Here is a 24,363-nt window from a genome sequence, read left to right on the forward strand (position 1 = left end):
TATTTGGTCATTTCAATGTCATTTGATTCTTAGTGAAGTATCCCTTGAGGCTTCAAAAAATATATTACAATATGTATCTAGTAATTTCCATCTCACTTTATAATATATTAGAAGTTGTTTTGAACTTTGACTGTTGCAAACATGCAGATAGCTTTATTTAGCTAATCATTTTTTTGCAAAGTTGACTATGAACTAGTAAAAGTTTTGATCTACTATGTTTAATTTGTGCACAATGATTATGCCACACAATACATTATTTTTCACATATGTAGAATAAGAACTAGCGACCTAATTAATTACATCTAATGTTGTGAAGGTTTGATTATGCTTTTCTTAATATGATATTTTGATTGCAAAGTAGGAAAATCAACAAGGACCAAATACACAAGCTTGGTAGTTGAGTGAAGAAAAAAATAGTAAGTAAAGTTATACATTTGATTAGAATCTAGAAATTTCAAAGTTACAAGTTTCCAAAATTTGCTTGTTTCTTTGTGTATTATTTCCTTAAGATCCATGTTAGCATTTCATAAGATCTCTATTGGCATAAGTTTCTATCTTCAAAGTAGTGATTGCCAACAAAAGAAGTCAAAGACACAGTGTGCTTGAATAGATCTCAAAGATGCAAAATTACTAATTGTATTGTCTTCTTGACTACAAAATCTATAATCAGAACCTCATAGAATAGATTAAAATGCATACATACATTTGTAAGTCGAGACCACCCACAGTCAAAGAATTTGTTTTCCACTTTTTTAACAATGTCTCTAGATTGCTGACCCACTTGCAGTGAATGGAGCATATCCGCTAAACATGATGACTAAGTTGGGTGAGAACAAAATTGAGCATGTGACTATCTATGAAGAACTTGTAATAAAAACATGGATGACACTAATCTTGATAACATTAGTAGGTTTTACACTATTCTTCATAGTGGATAATACTCCATGGTTTGTAACGTTAATTGTACTGTGTACAGTAGCCATATTGTATGCATTTGGTATGTAACCAAGCAACATACAATAATAGTAATGTCAGTAGTCATGATAGTAGTAATGACATTTAGTATTTATCGACTGGTAGTGTTCTAATTGATCATAGTATGGAAATAATGTTTATAATGGAGATAAGCTACAAGTAACTACTGACAAAAGATGATTATGAACATTTTTTGACCTACTATTTTTTGGAATTGCATATCATTTTCATTTCTTTATAATTGAAATTTTTGTTTGAGAGGATTGGTCATTTTTAGTGTAATATAAACATGTGTGTATTGAGACATGTCTTAACAAAAGTTTAATTGTGCTATAGAAACACAAAGAAGAAATGGAGAAGACATACAGGGGTGTTCGCAAGAAAGCATCTGGTCAATTTTTAGCAAAGATAACATTGCCCAAGCTACGAAGACAAAAATGGCTAGGAAAATTTGACACAGTAGAACAAGCAGCCTTTGCCTATGATATGGCTAGCATGTCAATGAGAGGCAGTAATGCATACACCAACTTTTTCCATGTCAACTATACACCTCATAATCAATCTTCCAATGTGCAAAGCACTTAGATCTCAAATGTAATAAGATCAAACAGGAAGAAAACTAAATACATGAAATTGTCAGAATTGCAAGAACGTTCTGAAAAAGTTGAAGAAAAAAAAGGACATGTCATTTTGCAATGGATCTAAAATCTGTCCAAAATAAAAGTCATATCGAGGTGTATGGAAATGTTCAAGTGGTCGTTATGTTGCACAAGTGTGGAATCCTATACAACAAAAGTAAAAATGGCTAGGAACATTTGAGACCAAAGAGGAAGCTGCTATCGCATATGATCTGGCTGCAATATCCTTCAAAGGATACAAAGCCATTACAAATATTGTGCATCTAGATATAGAGATACATGAAACAAAAAGTATCTCACTTAGAGAAAGATCAACTTGAATTGACCCTTCAAGTTGAACGATGTCCGATAGAAATAGGAAAAAATGGTCCAATGTCAATGGTCTATACAAATGATCATTTTGGTCAAACAATACCTATAACTAAGAACCAGCACTATCTAACCATGATGCACATGAAACCTAACATCCTTGAAAGTTTTCATATAAATCTAGTACAATATCTTCCATAGAAAGAGCATATCAATTCCATATATGCTACTAGCATAGATAGCATGTATTCTTCAGAAAGTGACACAAAAATTCACTATCCATTATTTGAATCAACTTATCCTACTGCAATTTGACTACCCAATTTTGAAATAGGTTATCAAAATATACATCTCTCAAATTTGATAAACTCATGCCCATTGCAACAACTGGAACAAGTTGTTTCCCCCATGCACCTGTCTCATGAAAAATGGATCCAATTATAGAAAAATATGATAGTAATGTTCCCAATGAAAATGTTCCTTCATTTCTAAACAATCTTGCTTCCAATCCTAACAATATAGACATGCATGGTGTTAACCATGACACATTTGACTTCTCCAGTTTCCATGTGACATCAGAGAATAATGTCATTGAGCTTCACCATTGAATTTATGATTCAAATGGTACAGACATAGAGAAATCTCAACATTATTTCTATTGCTTGATGACATAGTCAACATATCATATTTGATGTGGAGATGTGAAGAGAAGGTGGAAAAAGAAAAAAGATAATATGGAGGCATGATTGAAGAAAAGCATAGTAGCAATTTGTGTATTTGCTACTTGTGTTTTGTATTAACATTTTTCTTTACTTCATCAATGACTGTTTAATATTGAGGTGGCAATGTGAAGAGGAAACATGAAAAAAAACATAAAGATAACATGGAGACATGACCAAAAAATAAGAGGAGTATCAATGTTTGTATTTGCTACTTGTATTTTCTATTAGCATTATGTTTTTTGAATATTTCATCAAGGAATTCTAATGATGCAATATGTTATGTGTGTTTTAGTCTAGTATCATAATATATCTTTTTCTAATATGCTATAGTAGAAGAGATAAGAAGTATAAGTTTTTGTACTGCCTAGTCTTCAGGTTACATTTATCATTGTGAAATAGTGCATGCAATTATTCCTCTATAAAAATATTAGCATTTTTTTTTTTTTGAATATTTCATCAAGGAATTCTAATGATGCAACATGTTATGTGTTTTTTGTTCTAGTATCATAATATATCTTTTTTTACTATGCAATAGTAGAAAGAAGTAAAAGTTTTTGTATGGCCTACATGTCCTCAAGTTACATTTATCATTGTGAGATAGTGTATGAAATTATTCCTTTATAAAAATGTCAATGTGGAAGTACACTTTCTTGTCATGAAAACCATAGTGCAAATCTAAATCATTCTATGAAAGTTGAATTGTTCCATACTAGATACTTCTGAATAAATGGGACTACATATTGCAATGTATAGTATAGTTTCTTATGGCAAGTGTAATTTTAAAGAATAGAAAAATCAAAGTAAATAATCCAAGATAACTAAAAAATAGTATTATATATCGCAAGTGGGATTGCAGGTTCTATTATGGGAATTAGGATACAAAAGATCACAAGTGGGATTGCAGGTTCTATTATCAATGTTCCTGTGAACATGAATATCATACAAAATGCACTACCACAAACAACCAATAGCACAACAACTATTGTCGTTGCTCTCAAAAGGCAACAAGAATACAAAAATGCATTTCAAATAGGAATGGGGCGGCCAAATGTAGTGATGCAAGCACCACTATACATAATGGAAAATTTTAAAATAAAAGAGGATTGGAAAGAAGCTCTTGAGATTAACGTTGAGAATGAAAGGACATATGCAAGTTGCAAAGATGAAACATCCTCTCCATTCAGTGAAAATGCAACACAGTCAGACGATGATGAAGAACATAATGAGCCTTCAAAAACCTTGGTACATGGATTCACTGAATCTAGATCCATACATAAAATGCAAGACAAGATAATTGACATCGTACCTACACAAGAGCACCACCCAATTAGAATATTCAAAGACAAATATGTTGAGGAAATGAATTTTCCCACATTATTCTTTGGTAAACCACGTGACGAAGACATCATTCAAAGATTTTCTTACCAAAAAATTGCACGATGGGAACTCCTACAATCAAAAAGGTACTTTGCATACCACACGACAAATATATTCTTCAAGACTATCAAGATATTGGTGCAACAGGTACTCTCTACAATGTGGATAAGAATACGAAACGGACAATTGAAAGGATGCAAATTACAAGCAAAAGATGTTAAGCAAAAACCCAACTTGGAAAGAATTCTCAAATTAGACATTGGATACGTTGACTTCAAAAGAATAAGAATATCACCAGACTATGTACACCAACTTAAGAAGAATGTTTTTGCAATGATACACCAACTAGGGCCTCCAACTTTTTTTGTTACTTTTACTAGTGCAGAACAAAATTGGGATCCACTATTAAGTGCACTCGAAGAATTGCACAACGTGCATCTATCAAAAATTGAACAACAAAAAGAGTATGAAACAAAAGGTGACAAATTCAATCTAATAAAGAAAGACCCAGTGACTTGTGCATGATACTATAGGCACAAAATAGATGCAATGAAGAAATTAATTTTAACTGATGAATCGTTCTTTGGAAATGTTGTGGAATACTTCTCTATAACTAAATTCCAAAATTGAGGAAATGAACATGATCATTTCCTACTCTGGGTAAAAAATGCACCAATATATGGAACAGATAGAAATACATCCATCATAGACTTTATTGACAAGTACATTACTTGTGCAACTAAACATATAGAGCCTAGTCTTCGTACAATTCACAAGCACCACCACACAAAGCGATGTAGAAGACTAAGAAAGATTTCATGCAGATATAATTTTCCTTTTCCACCCCTCCAAAGGATAGTAATACTTGAACCATTGTCAGAGAAGAATGAAGCAATAAGTTCAAAAGCAACAAGTATCTTTGCAATATTAGAAAAGGCAAACTATGACCTGCCATACACATTTCAAATGTTCTTAGATGAAATTGGAATGAATGAAGAAGAATATATCTTGGCTCTAAGATCAACTCTACAATGATAAATGCTCTTTTTGTGAGGAAAGCCATCAAAAATTTGGAACAACAGCTTTGCGAAGAGAATTCCACAACTATGGAGAGCCAATACTAATGCACAATTTGTATTGAACGCATATGCTGCAACAATGTATTGTAGCTCATACATGACAAAAGTGGACAAAACAATGACAAATACATTTAAAAGAATACGTAATGACCACAAACAAGATAGTATTGATGCAATACGAATGATAACAAAGCTAGGAAATGCGCTACTAAATTTACAACAAATGTCATCACAACAAGCAGTACACATAGTTCTATCATTGCCACTAAATCATAGCTCAAGAAAGTGCATATTCATAGACACAAGAGATGATCACAATCACACATTTATATTGAAAAGCAATAAAGAATTACTTAAAGAACCTGATGAGTCAGAAAATATCCTCTTAAAATCCTTAGTGGACTACTATTTAAGTCGATCTCCAATCCTTCATAGCATATGCCTTGCAGAATTTGTCTCCAAGTATAGCAAAAAGGGCACAAAATACACACAAAAAGCAAAATCGAGTATAATACGATTTATCAACTTCAGCAAACACATGGACCTAGAAAATTATTGTAGAGAACAATTAATACTCTATGTTCCATTTACAATCAATGAGAGCACATCGAAACAAAGTTTTACATCATAGGAACAAGCACATTTATACTATCAACAAATAATCATAATGAATCAAGAAAAGTTTAACCATAACACAGCTCCTACATGGGGTGACATGAAAAAAGTAGTCAAGGATCTAGATACTGAAAATGACAAAATGGATAGCCAAACCCTCACAGTCAAAAAACACGAGAAAATTGAACAATATGACATACAAAAAGACATCCAACACAACATACAGAAGATACAAAACAACATACATTATAACACTTTTGAAATAAGCCACCATCCACAAATTATGGACAACGATGATGATGACGGGCCAAACCACCCGTACCAACTCACAACCAAAAATGCAATAATATGGAGACAAGAGAGATGACAAAATGCTTCATAAAACTTCCATTAATACTTGAAATTCATTAGAATATTCTCCAAATGGAAAAAAACTTCAAATTCTTACAATATAAGAGAGATTGCTCGCTAAGAGCTTCTACAAGAAATTACATCTGAAGAGCTTCTACTTGAAGAGCTTGTCTTGAAGAGCTTCTATTTCTCCAACTTCCATTAGAAGAGCTTCCATTTCTTGAACTTGATTACAAATGATTATAAGCCTTGCTTAAATAGGCACTTCTAACCCAAGACATTACAAACACAAGCAATGTGGGATAAAAGGTAAATACAACTACCTTTAAATAAATATTAAATTCCCACCCAAATACAACTAAGCACCCAACAAATATTAAATGCATGATTTAAGGAACTTTCCACAAACTTATAAGATGCCACCTACACACCTCGATTAATGACAACTATTTTTATTATTTTCTATTTATGCCACCCATGAACCTTGAAAATAGAAATTCCTCTTTTCTCCTTTTTTTTTACTATTTTTTATTATTTTCCTTCCATTTTCGTCAGTTTCTCTCTCCTCCATAATTTTTTTTTTCTAATAATTTAATTTTTCCATGCAAGATGCTCCTGCATCAGACTCCCTTGGTAGATAGAAAAGTGTGTCCCACACTTTGATGTCAAAAGAGAGATACAAAACCATCTTCATCTTCACCACAAGCTTCCACCTCAATAGGGACAAGAAAACCAACATGCAAATCTTCCACATTTTCTTTTTTACTGATGCATGATGCTCCTGCATCCGACTCCCATGGTAGGAAAAATTTTGTGAGTATGGAGTCACAAAATGAAGTAGCCATTGTTGACATAATTTTTTTCCTCTTCCTCCAACACATAGCTGGAACAAGTATCCGATGCTGAAATTTCTCCTTTGCAATGAATTCTATCCAACCATAAATCTCATCCTCATTCAATCTTGTTGAATTAATCACACCTGTAATAAATCCAGCAACACCATACCAATCTTCCTTTTTCATACCACACATGACTAACAAGATCCTCATGCAAAAAATCATCAATATCTTTTAAACTCATATCAAAGACAACATCCCATGATTCATAAGAATTTACCTGTTTGACATCTTCATCTTTGCTTGCCTCTTTTATGTCATCAACAATGCACGTAACTACTCCACTTGCTTGATCTCCAACTAAGGCACTATACTTCTCCTCCATTGCTGCAATCTTCAAATCATCTTGATCTACTTCAGGTTCGTAAGTCTTGTCATCTTTATGCTCTTCCTCTTCTCGTTCATCTTCTTCAACTTTAGGTTCGCAAATGATTTCCTCTTCATCTGCTTGCTCTTCCACTGGATCATCTTTCTTTTCCACATCCAAGGAATTATCAACATCTCTTTTTTGGTGACATGCTCTTTGTTTCCGCAACTCAGCTTCTAATTCATTCACTTGCTTCTACAAATCAACGAGCAATGATTGTTGATTTCTTGCTCTAAATTTTTCAAGTCGAGGAATCCTCAGAATCTGCCTCACGTTCGGCGATCTGTCCAACTCTCAGGAACTCCTGCTCTGATACCACTGATGACGGGCCAAACCACCCGTACCAACTCACAACCAAAAATGCAATAATATGGAGCAAGAGAGATGACAAAATGCTTCATAAAACTTCCATTAATACTTGAAATTCATTAGAATATTCTCCAAATGGAAAAAAACTTCAAATTCTTACAATATAAGAGAGATTGCTCGCTAAGAGCTTCTACAAGAAATTACATCTGAAGAGCTTCTACTTGAAGAGCTTGTCTTGAAGAGCTTCTATTTCTCCAACTTCCATTAGAAGAGCTTCCATTTCTTGAACTTGATTACAAATGATTATAAGCCTTGCTTAAATAGGCACTTCTAACCCAAGACATTACAAACACAAGCAATGTGGGATAAAAGGTAAATACAACTACCTTTAAATAAATATTAAATTCCCACCCAAATACAACTAAGCACCCAACAAATATTAAATGCATGATTTAAGGAACTTTCCACAAACTTCTAAGATGCCACCTACACACCTCGATTAATGACAACTATTTTTATTATTTTCTATTTATGCCACCCATGCACCTTGAAAATAGAAATTCCTCTTTTCTCCTTTTTTTTTCCTATTTTTTATTATTTTCCTTCAATTTTCGTCACTTTCTCTCTCCTCCATAATTTAAAAAAAAAAAAAAAAATTTCTCTTTTTTTTTTTTTTCTAATAATTTAATTTTCCCATGCAAGATGCTCCTGCATCAGATGAGTACTACAAATTGAGGCAAATTCTAAATAGAGAATAACAAGCAATCATCAAAGATATTGTTAAAAAAAAAATTAAAAACAACAAGAACCCATTGCATCTATTCTTGACAGGTGGAGCCAAAACTGGAAAGACTTTCAAAGCAAAATTTATATACCAAGCTCTCCTTCGGATCTACAATAAGTACATCGACAGTGATCCCAACAAACCAAAAGGCCTAATAATGTCTTACACAAGAAAGGCGATACACAATGTAGGTGGAGTCACATTACATTCAGCATTCCACATACCTTTTATCACATCTGACTTCTTGCCACTCAATAGCGACATACTAGATGCAATGTCAAAGCACTATGATCAGTTACGTGTACTTCTCATTGATGAGATATCATTAGTTGGTGCAACATTCCTATGTTACATTGACAAATGATTGCGTGAGATAATGCAAATGCCTACCATACACTTTGGAAATGTCGATATAATTTTTTGTGGAGACTTGTACCAAGCACAACCAGTACTTGATGCAGTCGTATTTGAAAATAAAGAAACTATGTCAGAATTGATGCCTTACAATTTTTGGATAGACAACATTAAATGTTATTTTTTAACACATACATTAAGGAAAAATGATGAAAAATTCATTAATATTCTCAACAAAATACGAATAGGCATGCAAACAGATGAAGATTTGCACTATATCAATGAACAATGCATGAGAAAACCACCATTGAACCCAACACTGCCATTCCTTTTCTATAGAAGAATCGATGTCGATGCTCATAATACAAAAATGCTTGCAATAGTTCCTGGTGAAATGACTGTCCTCAATGCCATTGATGAACATGATGAAAATAATAATGCATTACACCTACACACACGAACAATTTCACTCCCACATCAAATTCATCTCAAACCAAATATTCTAGTAGAACTATATGCAGGAAACTATGACACAAAAGATGGTCTAGTAAATGGATCAGATGGAATATTCAAAGCATACACAAAATATAATGATTTTGACATAGTTTGGATAAGATTTAATGACAATACAATTGGATAGCAACAACACAAGAAACTCGTACAATGCTATATAGAAAAATTGAAAATGACTGGGTACCGATACTACGCATTATTTGACCTATCCAAAAGGAATCAATAAAAAATAAAATTATTGTACGAAAACAATTCCCTATACATATATCATGTGCAAGAACAATACATAGGTCACAAGGACTTACAATGGAGGCAATGGCTTTTGACCCCACAAGCGTTAGACAACATGGATTAACATACACAACACTATCACGAACTAAAACAATTGACTCATTATTCCTTTTAAAACCTCTAACACCAAAAAAATTTAAAATCAAAGAGAGAATACATCTCGAAATGTCCCACCTAGAATCAAGTGCAAAGTGGCAATTTGAGAATGATGATACAAGTTGTCATAACACACCATCCATGCTATTATGCACACTAAACACACGTAGTTTAAAGCCTCACATAAATGATATAACTAATGACTATGATTTAATGTCATCTGACATCATGTGCATTCAAGAAGTACACATGAAAATCCCTAAAATAAATGATGAATTCCAACATTTCAACAACTTCAATGCCTACCACATACATGGTATAATGACACTAGCCAACAAAACCCTAGTCATTTCAAAGATAAAGCAATATAACACAACAAATATAGAATCTATTACAATAACAACTTTGATCAAAAGAAATGAACTAAATATATGTAATGTTTATGCAAGACCTAACACACCCATTGAAGAATATGCCACTATTATTCAACAAGTCATCGCATATGTCAAACCAATGACTAATCTATACATTGTAGGCGATTTCAATATTGATATGTCAACAAGAAATGCTAAGAAAGAAAATATTCAAAAATATATGCAATACCACAACATGAATTACATCACAGAAAAAACACAAAATGTATACAATCCATCAATTGATCACATCTGGACAAACTCAACTAATATATGTTGTTGTTACAAAGCAGAAGCATACTGGACTGATCACCTTGCTACATTCATAAGGTTCCATACTCCACTCTAGATTGCTAATAAATAGACATAAAAAAAAAAAATTAAATAGAAGAACACATATAAGAATGCAAATACATCTTACACCTAAGAGTTTTATATATCAAAGACAATAATTCTAATATAATGGTATATATTTCAATGTTCTACATTTTTGTGCAGCACAATAATGGAAGGAAGCAAAAGAACAGGAAAGGGAACACATGTCAAGCAAGAGAAAATAACAAAAAGGTACTGAGCTTTTCTCATTTCTAATAACATGAATTCCCACATGAAAAATGACAAATCATTACATGAATTTCTAGTATTTGAAGAAATGTTAAATATCAAACCACTACAATACTAGACTAACACCATAATACTTTATGCAGGTCAAAACTAGGAAACCCCAATGCAATATCAATTGAAGACTTGAATGCAAGAAAAGAGAGAAATATTTTTGAAGGAGACATACTTGTCGTATATACAACAACATTGGATAGAGAAAACAAAACAGGAGAGGTGCTACGTGCAGACTTGACAGACTCTAAAGGAGAAAAGACAATAACTTTGAATGTGACAGGGAACTTAGTACAAGAGTACAAACACAAGATAGTTCCAAGAACATCCATTATAGTGTCAGGATTTTAACTAGGACACAAAACAACCTTTGATCGTGGAGATTCAGATTGCATCTTGAAGCTCCAAGATTCAAGTACAATTGAAACTATACCGTGACTTTGCCAAGAATACAAATTCATACCAAGCTCCACAATCAAACAGCTACTCAAGCACAAGTACCTATGCCATTGGTACAATAGGTGTACTAGTAGTTGTAGGATGACAGACTAGCTCCCAATATGTTGTTGACATAAAAGTTGGAAATAATGATGATAACAAAGTATAGGTAAAAAAAACACTAAATACTTCTTCTTTTTATGCAACATGTATAGTAGTCATGTTTCTATTAAGTACAGAGTTCTAAAAGTAGAAAATAAAATTGTTTTGTCAATTACTAGTTGCAAATCAACTCTGCATTCCAAGAAGAATCCATGCAAATATAAATCCAATTACAAAGAGGTGAGACACCTGCAATGTTGTTTAGAAACATTATATGATGAAACAACATGGACAAAACATTTCGCACAGGGGTTGCTACATACATCTGTACACTAAAAGACAAGAGAACATTGGATGCCTTGAATGCATTGCTACAAACAACACTACAGATAAGCAAACTTAGATAATTCAGCACTTCAACTATTAATTAATTCTTGCACAAGCTACATTAGTATCAAAACATATCTTGTAGGTTCATGGAGTTCTCAAAGTAGCCAACGCATTCACAAATCCATTTCATGCATTTTGCTCCCAATGCAACTTAAAATTTGAGGATTATGGAATGCTAGAAGAAAAAATAGCCCATTGCAATAGATGCAATCAAGAGGTTCCATATGTATATTCATTATACCTAAAGACTATCATCACAACTGAAAACAAACAAATTATCCAGTCTTCAATAAACAAGTGCATTGTTGAACGACTACTACCAAGCCTAAAAGACACAAAAGTTGAAGACTACAGACAAGACAAGTCAAAGTTCATCTTTATCCTTCGAGTTTCATTGTCAAAGGTCAATTCACATTAAACCAGAACAATGCCATCAATCATGTTGTAACAAATGGAGATTGAACAATTTCTCAGAACAAAAGGTAAACATGACTAGTCACAAATTAGCATTTATTTAAAATATTAAAAGCAACTTATTATGAGACATAATCACAATATACTAACATGCACAAAATGGAATTTGCAGGTATCATGGATAGCTATAATGACATATCAAGCTATAATTAATGGCAGTTACAAAAGACACTAGTCAATACAAAGAAAGGTGTGCAATCAAACAATGTATACGCATGAGTCTCATATCCAAGTACACTCTCTGTGTCATATATGTATAATGAAATAATGTGTATGCATTGATATGCTATAAGACATAGTTTTTCTCTATCAAGTTGGATAACATAATTGAGTACATGCTTTGCTAATGTAAATTATTATTAAAATACAATAAAACTTGCATACTTTGCTTTATCCTATTGCATATCCAATGTATAAAACACTATCTAAACTGCTACTTGTCATATGCAAAAACTATACTTAGGCAGGAACTTTGACGCTTTGCATCCTTGTTATATTTTAATTTAATGCACAACCTTTTTCCCATTAAATTAAAATATCTTTATCAAATTAGTTTCTTTCTCTCTTTAATTAATCATGAGACACTTTTAATATAATATTTATTAAATTTAACTAATAATATTATTTAGAGTTTATTATTAAAATAAAACTCCTAAATAAATTATTATTAAATTAAATAAATATAAAATGCCAAAATTAGACTTTAATTAATCTTTTAAATTTAATTCTTTTATTTATTTAATTATTCAATTAATTAAATATTGAATTTTCCTTATAAATTTTTTATTAAATTAAATCATTAAATTATCTTTTAATTTGATTTAATTATAACTGAAAATCACAACAAAATCATAAGACTAAATACGACAACTCAGCTGAAGACAAAAAACATAATCAAACTCTAGGGTCAAAACCACATTCATGTAACTTGACGAATTTGAATGGGTAAACAACTCAAATACTCAATTTCTCAGAACAAAAGGTAAACATGACTAGTCACAAATTAGCATTTATTTAAAATATTAAAAGCAACTTATTATGAGACATAATCACAATATACTAACATGCACAAAATGGAATTTGCAGGTATCATGGATAGCTATAATGACATATCAAGCTATAATTAATGGCAGTTACAAAAGACACTAGTCAATACAAAGAAAGGTGTGCAATCAAACAATGTATACGCATGAGTCTCATATCCAAGTACACTCTCTGTGTCATATATGTATAATGAAATAATGTGTATGCATTGATATGCTATAAGACATAGTTTTTCTCTATCAAGTTGGATAACATAATTGAGTACATGCTTTGCTAATGTAAATTATTATTAAAATACAATAAAACTTGCATACTTTGCTTTATCCTATTGCATATCCAATGTATAAAACACTATCTAAACTGCTACTTGTCATATGCAAAAACTATACTTAGGCAGGAACTTTGACGCTTTGCATCCTTGTTATATTTTAATTTAATGCACAACCTTTTTCCCATTAAATTAAAATATCTTTATCAAATTAGTTTCTTTCTCTCTTTAATTAATCATGAGACACTTTTAATATAATATTTATTAAATTTAACTAATAATATTATTTAGAGTTTATTATTAAAATAAAACTCCTAAATAAATTATTATTAAATTAAATAAATATAAAATGCCAAAATTAGACTTTAATTAATCTTTTAAATTTAATTCTTTTATTTATTTAATTATTCAATTAATTAAATATTGAATTTTCCTTATAAATTTTTTATTAAATTAAATCATTAAATTATCTTTTAATTTGATTTAATTATAACTGAAAATCACAACAAAATCATAAGACTAAATACGACAACTCAGCTGAAGACAAAAAACATAATCAAACTCTAGGGTCAAAACCACATTCATGTAACTTGACGAATTTGAATGGGTAAACAACTCAAATACTTGTTCTACTTTCTTGGACAATTGGTTTAGGATTTAGGATTCAGGCTCAAGAATTATTTCCCCACTTATACCATTGAAATACTACGGTAGGGCACACTCATCCTAGCAATTTAGGGAAGTCGATGCCTAGTACCTACAATTTGCATAAAATTTATTCATGCACATATAATCTAAACTAAACATGTAATAGCAAAAAGTGGTGCATTGTGTAGATCCTGACTAGTAGGTGACTATGACTCCCTCCCTCAACCATATGAAAAACATCATAAATAAAATAAAACATATAGGTACACCATACACATGCAAGTATGGGGTAAGTATCCATAAAAATTGCATATAAATCATTCATCTAATTAATCATCATGAGATAACTAAAATCACTAAATGAACATACATATATCATCATCAAACTAATCATGAACATATGAAATAACCAACTAACTCATCACATATAAAATCAACTAAGTATGAAATAGCATCTAAACAATCTAGTAACCAAATATCGATAATCATAAAACTGGTCTAAAAGAATCCGACAATACAACAGAAAAGTCAACTAGGAGTAGGCATTACACACATAGTAGACCTATTATAACTAATGTTGTTGGAGTTATGGCAAAATTTCAGGAAGATCCTAAAGAGACACATTTTGCAACAATAAAAAGATTTTTCAAATATTTGAAATGAACACCTGATTATGGATTATGGTATGAAAAATCACATGATTTTAATATATGTGTGTACACTAATGTGAATTGGGTAGGAAGTGTAGATGACAGAAAGAGCACCAATGGTGGAGCATTCTTCATGGGAGAAAGATTAGTTTCACGGCTAAGCAAGAAACATGAGTGTATTTCATAGAGTGTGACAAAAGTAGAGTATGTAGAACTAGAAAATAGTTATAATTAGATTATCTGGATGAAGAAAAGGTTAAAAGACATTGGGATTGAGTTTGCAAAGCCAATTATCATACATTATGACAACACAAGTATAGTGAGTATGTCAAAGAATCTAGTTTTACATTCAAAGACAACATATATCTATGAGAAATTGTAGAGGAAGAGATCAAATTAGAATTTGTTAGCATAAAAAACAAGATAGAAGACATATTTACAAAACCATTGGCAAAGAACGCATTTGGGTACTTTAAAGGTATGCTTGGGGTTATGCCCTAGCCTACTTTTAAATACTTGATGCAAATATTGCATCACTCTAGTAGTAGTAGAGTGCTATGTCTTTATCTAGACTAGATTCTTGATGGTTATCCTATGGGGGGAGTATCTGTGTTTGAGCTAAGTCATGAAGGATTCTTGGTAGCTAGTATTTAACAATGTCCTTGGACACTTGAGCTTATTTTAGATCATACTTATTGACATAATGATGCCTTTTTTATTGATGTCAATGAAGAGAGAGCAATATCATGAAAAAAATCTTTTGGGGAGAGAGATATGTTCATAAAAAACATCCTATGAAGATTAATCTTTGGGGGAGAGATGAGTACATTATACCTAATACATTCTTTGAGGGAGAGATGTTCTTGAAGGAGAGATTCATATTGATTGATGAAGAAGATTTGCAAGATTTTGATGTATGAGGGAGATTAAAACCTTCCTTGTGCATGTTGATTGATGATATTCATGGCCAACATGAATGGGGGAGTAGATGCAGAAGAGACATATTTGGTATTCATCTAACTTAGATGTTTTTCATCTATGTTTCCATAAATGCCAAAGGGAAAGATTTTTATCATGAATATTGATGGTATTCCTATAAGGGAGTATCCTAGTAGTGCTAGAGACATGATTCAGTGGTTATATGTTGCATTCTTGACATAGTTTTTCATTGATGTCAACATACTTATTATTTTGTAAAGATTGACAAAATAACAAACATAGATTGGATTCATGTGGTTTGAGGATTGAAGATCAAATTACACACACTTGGAATTATGTTCTAGAGTATGTCTAGATGCTAGATTTAAGAGCATGTATGTAAATATGAAGACTGGAAAGAGTTATGAACAATTTGGTGAAGGTAACTTTTAGACAATGTTTCTAGAAAGTGGTACTATTATTTGGATTTTATTTTTTATCAGAGATGGAATCTAGTTGACCGAGTTGAGGTAGAGGTTAAAGACATCTTGAAGATGACTTGGTTAAACATGCTAATCAGATAATCAACAAGTGGAAAGTTATGAAGACTATGAGCTGAAAAACTACTTGTAATTGTGAAATGATGTAATGTTGTAACGTAACGTGTAATGCAATATCTTAAATTGATCTTGTATCATTATTGTAAATATGGAAAACTTTAAGGCCACCTGAATAATTTTCTTTAGGACTTGGTATAAAGGAATGGTTATTTCCTTGTGAATAGGTATTCAATGTGGATAATGTGCTATGTGATGTATTGTGCAAGCTTAAAAGAAAATATCTTTTGGATTAGAGTAGAATTTGGTGCACTTGAAGCATGGTGAGCTTACAAGGAACTCTATTTGGCAAGATCAATTGTTGTTAGACAATTGTTGATATACACTTGTATTATTTAGTAAGGATAGTACCAAATTTTTTGGACAGTGGATCCTTTTGTCTTCCTTTCAACTCTTAATAGGGTTGGCACAACTCCTAATAGGTTTGAAATCTCCAAATAGGGATTCAAAGTCCCCTAACAGGGACTCATTTGTAGTGATTGTATTTCATTGAATCCTAACACGATCTATCCTTTCACAAGGAACTTTTATATTAGTACACTATCTTGTGGGCATCATTCCCACCTTGATTTTTCCTATGATCAAGGGTTTCCCTAGTTAATGAATCTAGTGTTATTATGTATGGTTATCTTTCTATGGTTGTTGTATCTATTGATTACTTGTTTCATAATTAAAGACGATATTGAGAGTCTTTTTGTATTGCATAATTGATTAACCCCCCTAGCCCCCTAATTATCTTGGTAGACTTTACTTTCTAAAAAGAATGACCTTCTTATTTGTATCCTTGAAGTGTGGATCTAAGAATCATCCTTTGGCTAGGTATGTCTAGACTGCCTACATGTTTTGATATATGGTTCCTTAACGTGACAATTTTTGGTGTTTTTCTTGCATTGTGATGCATGGGTGAAAATGTGACATGTTTCTTTCAAGGATTGGATGTGTTTAATCATTTTTTTCCTTTCTATTCCTTAGGTGCCTAGTATCTTTGAGATGTTATTCCTAGATATTTAGGTGATTGTTCTTGCAGTGTATAAATGTTTAATGATTATTTCCATATGAATTTACTGATTTATGCTCTTTTTACTATTGTTCATTTTTTAATTATATAATGCTCTCATGTTGTATTTGGATAGATTTATCCTACATCATTTCCATTTTAGTGATTTGTATATGTATACATAATTATTTATGAGATTTTATGCTTGTCGAGGAGTTATATTATGCTTTAGCTATCATATACATATTGTACAAATATATCTAATCTAGGTTATTTATCCTCTTGATTTCAAACTTTGAATTATCTCTTATAATTTTTATATTGGAGGTGTCACACTAGACCTTCCTTTTTTTCAAACTCGGTGTACTTGGTTTAAGGATAATTTATGTTGTTTGTCACTAGTGTCGACCCATATCTAAACAACGAGTGGTGATATCTAATATTTATCATGAAAAACTTGTAAATGCTCGATTTCATATTTTCTTAAGTTATATTATTTTCTCATAAAAATATTCTTATGAGTTCCATATTTGTGCAATTAGTTGTATGTATATTATGACATTAGATTGAGCTAAAATGTTTGTTTGGATTTTAAATTAAGAAAGTGTAAATTTGGATTAATTATAATTTAATGAAAAAATTAACTTGAAAAATCTACAATAATGAAAATAGAAATACGTTTATAAGAAAAGAGACAATCATTTTTCTCATTTTGCATTTTCGAGGATGTTTCTCTCAAAACCATCTCCATGCCATGTTTTAAAATTTAATTTTGTGGGTGCAATTGTGAATAGGTTGGAGTGAGATTTGGTTTTGATGTGAGAAGAATGGTAAGCTATTTTTTTTTGTACATGGATTCTTCCTCTCACCTTGTGTCTCCAAGCCTTGTGTAATTTTGTGGAAACAAGCCCGAGGTGAGTTTTTTTTGTAGCAATTAGCCTTTAATATGAAAGTGCACATTAATGATAGTTGTCCATGAGTGAAACAATAAGAACAATAATATTTCTATCAATGTACAAATGAGAGTTCTCAAGGATGAAGAGGTGAGAAAAGTGTGAATAAAACTTTAATCACCACTCAAACAATAAAGACTAATTTCTCAATGTTTTTGATATTAAAGCCAAAAAATAAGGGGGTTGGACCTTAAGAATAAAATAATGGTTAAACCATTCACAATAGATTACCAATAGCTAAATAACTAGCACATTGATAGCCTCATCCTTTAATATCAAAAACCCATCCCCATAGAACTTACACAACCATATCAAGTTCTCGTCTAATATAATAATAACCATATTACTAGCCACTAAAGTAGTGTCCCTCCAAATAAAAGTAACATAAGAAATAATTTATCAATGTTATGTAGTGAGACAATATTATAAAAAAATTCCAAGTAAACTTAAGCTAGGTTTGGATGGTCGATAAAATAAAAATAATGACCTTACTAGTTATGCACAGATCTTATTTATTCTAACACCCCCAAGCACAAATTTGGGAATAAAATTTGAAAGATGATGACCCCCAACTACTTAGCCATGCCAAGTATTCATGTAAAAATATCTCCTAGATTGAGAAAATGAGAAACCCTAATCGAAATAAGAAAAATTCTCCCAAATAGAAATTATGCAAATACAATAAAATGCACATGTAAATGATGATCTACAATGTATGTTTTATCCAAAGGAAGGAAAGAAGAGAAGTTCATGTGACCCTTATAGAGAATGAGGAGGAAATATCTACATGAAAAGATATGATCCCTCCCAAATCTAATAAGAGAAGAGAATGCATAAAACCTCCACGAAAGATGATGCATGTAGTGTTGATAGAGACTCAAAAGATGTTGAATATAATCCATGATTTGTTAACAACATTTATTCCCATGGGAGGAAAACCAAAAAAAATGTGTCAATATGATTTCTCATTCCTGATTGAAAGATGTAGGAAAAAATATGAATATATATGATCTTTTCACATTATCCAAAGATTGAAATTATTCTCATGATGTATTTGAAATCTACTCAAAGATCTCAAAGCCAATGTTTATATGTGATAGATGTTAGTTACATAGATTGGGTATCATTTAAAATTCAAGAACAAGGACAATGGACCATGGATGTATAATGATAGATTGACCAATGTGAATTTGACACTACTATAGAGCATATATGATGAATGAATTTGATAGCTCAACTAATCAATATCCACACAATCTAACATTATAGGAGTTAATTTAGAACAAAAAAGTGAAAGATCCAAATATGGTAATGATGACTTAAATTCATCAAATTTAACTTCAAAAGAAGACAAATATCCTTAATGCCATCAATATACAAATCTAAAATATGGTATTCAATAGAAAAGGATAGAATTTTCTATAGATCTGCATCTTAATGTGGTGGATTTGGAAGGACAATAGAAAATTCCTAATGAAAAGAACCATTTTAAATTATGGATGATTTAGTATTGGAAACATATATATAGTACCATATGATGTTGAAGATAAGTCCTGAATGCTAGCCATGTGATTACATTGTTCATTTCCAACAAATGATGTCTTATAAGATTAATTAGTGAATTATTTTCATAGATCCAATCTTGTTCAAACTTTTGATGTGAATCACAAGGAAAAAAAATCATCCTCTATTGATCTCTCTTTGAAAATATTCACTTTATTTTATATTTTCTAAGCATAGTCCTACTATGAGAACGATATTTGTGAAACACAAGGTTCCCCTACCATACACAAAAATATTAGAGTTAAAACATAAGGGCCCCAAAATAATACATAATGATTTTTAAAAAATTTCATAAAATAACAAATACAAATATGAAAACTACAATAAAATGTAAATACTTACAAAAAAAATGATGCATGAAAAATGTATTCTTTTTATAATTGCGGAAAAAAAAATTGCCACAATATAGTTCACACAAAACAACATTTTGGAATTAAAAAATGCACTACAACAACACACAAAGATAATACCAAAGTGTTAGTGGTGGAAAGAGCTTTTTTGTTGACTATTCACATTAGAACAAATACCTTTCCATTTACAAGTTATGCAAAAAGGAAAATGTCCTTGATTTATAAAAAACTACTAATTAGTTTAATAAATAGATCCAACTTGTACACTATCTCTATATTGTACAAACCAAGGAACTCAAATCTAAAATGCCAAAGTGGGCAATCGCTATGTAGACATGGATTTCGTCGGTGATATGAAGGGGACACTTAGTTTATTTTTATGAAAAGTTGTAAAATGTCACATAGAAAATGTGAAATTTGTGGTTGGATAGCCACTACTACCAAAGTGCATGAGAAAGTAGACATTTGGAGAATTTCACAAGTCAAAATGATGATTAGAAAGTATAGGCGATGTTGATGCACATGGAGTTTGTTGTAGTCAATGGAGACTAGTTGTTGAAGAATGTGTAAGGCCACATGACTAGTGGAAATTCTAGGATATTGGAATTTAGGTCACTAGTTGATGGCTATGTGACAAACTAAAACATGAGAAATGAAATGACATTCTTTAAAAAAAGAGTTAAATTCCTCCTTGGTAACATTTACGATTTTTCTACTAATGAGAATTTCATTAAGGGTGTTCATGGGTTCCCACTCTACAAATTCAAATGATTCTTGCATTGCAAGATTAAATGGTGCTCATAGATCCTTTTATGTTGATATAGTTCCTTCCCTACTACTTGTGTGTCCTCTACAATCAATGACCTTTCTTCAAGATTTCTTGATGGTAGATTTAGAGTCTTATGATATTCTTCAATCCACCTATGCACATATTCTGATAGATAGTGATGCTTAAGGGCCTATGTGCAAAGATAAAACATATTAATCCTAAGGGCAATTAGATTCAACCTTTAGATTATTAAGGAATCCCCTTCATATGTAGAAGGTTCTTCAAGACTAGAGATGTGGCAAATAAGTGCGTTCTTGAGAGAGTGAAGTCAAAAAATCCCACTTTATGATGGAAAGGTGCCTCTTCTCAACATTATACAATACCTAAAACCTCTTCCCAAGTGGTTGAGGAAGATCCTTCAATTAATGTTTCTCAAAGGTCTAGTGGTGTTTCTAGTTCTTATCAACGTGGATTCTAGTTAGGTTTTGGTCTTGGATTTTGTGGTTGGACTTGTTGTTGATGCTCCTCCTATTGGATCTGTTACTCCTCTAGCTCATGTATTGATAATTGTTGGGTCAATGGATGCTTCGATAAGGTTTTTGATGATTTAGTTGGCTTAGTTTTTGTTGCTTCTACATTGTCATAAATAAAACCTTTGCTGGTGATTCTACTGGGTCTTCCTAGAAGATTATTGTTGTTTCTGGGCCTTCTTCTCATTCTATCCATGTTGGTTTTTTGTAGTGTGTTGCACCTTTTTTGGGTGTTTGGTCCTCTATTATGGATTCCTTGGCTTGGCACAAAGAGGCTACTAATATGGAAGATGGATGGATTCTAGTCATAGTTAAATACAACAAGAAGTCTTTGTCTTCTTTTGATATGAGCATTTGTTCCCATAGGAAGGGAACCAAAGGGAAACCTTAACTAGTTCCATTTTGTAGGTTGTTGTGGCCTATTTTCAAAATCCATAGGGGCATTTTAGGCTTTGTGTGTTTCATTCTTTGACTGTCATTTTTTTGTCTCTTTGGTGTTGTAGGTTCCTTATGGATCTCTTGGTCCTTAGATGTGATTTTTAGGGTTTCTTTGGGGTTGTTGTGTTGTTTATTTTCTATTTGTGACAACGAATTTTTTTTGTGGGTTACTTTGCTCCACTTTTTTATGTACAACATTTTGGGGTCCCTTCACAACCTACTTTTTCTTAAACCAAAAACATTTATTGGATATTTTTTTATTGGATTACTATATCTTCAAATTGAGGGTTATTAAATGTAGTGGTTGATGGTTTACATGCCTTATTTTAAATCTTAGGCACAAACTTTTCTGTCATGCTATTGAGATGTGAAAAGTGGAGTTTTAGACCATAGATAAGGTCAAAGAGGTGATTCAATTGAGACTATTTGCAAATCTTCACACATGGTACAAAACATAAAGTACCATGTGGCTCTATGAAGTAGTTGAGTCAATGGAAGGTGTGATGACTACCAATGGAGAGCTCTTAGTAGGCCAAGAAAAATGTACATTAACACTCACTCTAGTAAATAGAGTGGGAGAGAATCCTCTCTACCAGGGGAAGAGATCTGACATAAAAGGGTTTACGAATGAAACACCAAAATCAATTGATTCTTCTCTTGTTCAATCTAAATGAAATTAGAGGTATTTGAATCACCCATAAAATTCACAAGAGCTCAAATCAATGAATTATACCATATGGGCACATGCATGAAATGGGATGAATGTAACTCTACAAACCACCAAGAGAAAATAAAATAATTCTAACGTGTTATCAAAATTTGAGTGAACATAGATGTGGAGGTTGAGTGTAGGAACTAATTATGCAAAATAATTGATGGAACATCACAAAATGTCTACAAACTTTAATTAACCTACAAAAGAGGTTGAACATGTTAATCTTATGGTAAGATATATTATCAATTAGTGTCAAAACACTTAGTCATTATGGAAAGTTAGCAGTGATTGAGCTAGGAGATAATAGTATCAACCAAACTCATGAATGAACCAAGTTAATAGTATTAACCTAGCATGAAGTAAGAAGTGTCAACCGAGTTGGCAAGTCCCCCCGAGTTGTAGTGTCAACTGAGTTGATAGTATCTATCGAGGTCTAGTGTAAACCAAGTTAGTAGAGTATAACCAAGTAGACATATTAGTGTGAATTGAGTCAATAGTATTTGTTGAGTGATTACTATGAACCAAGAATCTAGTATCAACTAAGTGCCATTGTTATACAAGGTGACATCATTGCTCGAGTGTCTGCAATATCACCTAAGTAAGCCATTGGACCCGAGTTACAAAATTGAGATGACTTGATAATTATTTTGGATCTATTTATGTTGTATCCAACCTATGATGGAATTATTTGGATGGATATAAGTATAATGTATTTTTATTTTCCAAATGTGATCTAAATTGAAGAATTGGGCTGCAAACATGATATCTAGTGAATCATTTACCTGTGATACCAATGTTCAAGTTCTGGAAAATCTTGCAAAACTTGAAGAAGTTGTATGCAAACCAAAAACCATCTTATTCATTGAAAATGAAAGAATGTATACAATGATGGAATATCAATAGCCACCATAGCCATGAATTTGAAATGTTTATGTGGCTAAATTTTTTTTAAAAAAAATTAAACTAAACTATTCAAAACTAGGTGTCTAATTACCTCAACTTGTTGGAGGCATAACTTTTGACCTATAGCTCAGAATTTGAAATTGCTTATGTTGTTGGAAAGAAGAACTAAAAATCTAGTTTTAATTCCTAAAAATATGAGCCTATGATTGCTAAATTTTAGGGACCAATTATAGTTTTGGCTTGAAATTTTGAGCAAAAGACCTCCAAAAAGGCCAAACAAAAGGATATAGAATTATTTTTTAAAGTATGAAAAAATGCATTCAAAAATTTGATCTTCTTTATAATCTAGATCATTCCTCCCCTCTTAAGAGGCAATGGGCCCCATTGCATCAATCTTCTATAGTAGATGAGGGAATTGTGTGGCAATTTATTCCTTGGTTAACCATTTGTCTTGATGAGAGAATTGACTAGCTCAAACACCCTATATAGCATAACTTTCTAATTTCTCAAAGATTTTAGCATGACTTCAGTAACATGATCACACTATAATGGTGTAGTAGTGGATCGATTCAATTATGTAGCATGAATATGTTTAGTAGCTTGAGAGATGTCCAATAATATAGGAAAATAGGGTCACAATAGTTCCACATTAAAAAATGGATATAATCCTAAAAACTATGGCAGATCAAGTTCAAAAGCATTCTCATCAACTTGTTTGTTAATGGTATATGTCCCATACCGAATAGGATGAAGCTTTCTATAAGGCTATGATATTGCTATCAAGATTTAACTGTGTGATTTTGAGTAAAACTCATTGACTCATGTTTCATGAGTAGTGATTCAACATGAATCCATCTCTCATGAGAATAAATGAAACACTTAGCACTCATTG

The sequence above is a fragment of the Cupressus sempervirens genome, chromosome 10, assembly GCF_028749045.1.
Source record: "Cupressus sempervirens isolate cs-2001-9-10 chromosome 10, ASM2874904v1, whole genome shotgun sequence".
NCBI lineage: Eukaryota > Viridiplantae > Streptophyta > Pinopsida > Cupressales > Cupressaceae > Cupressus > Cupressus sempervirens.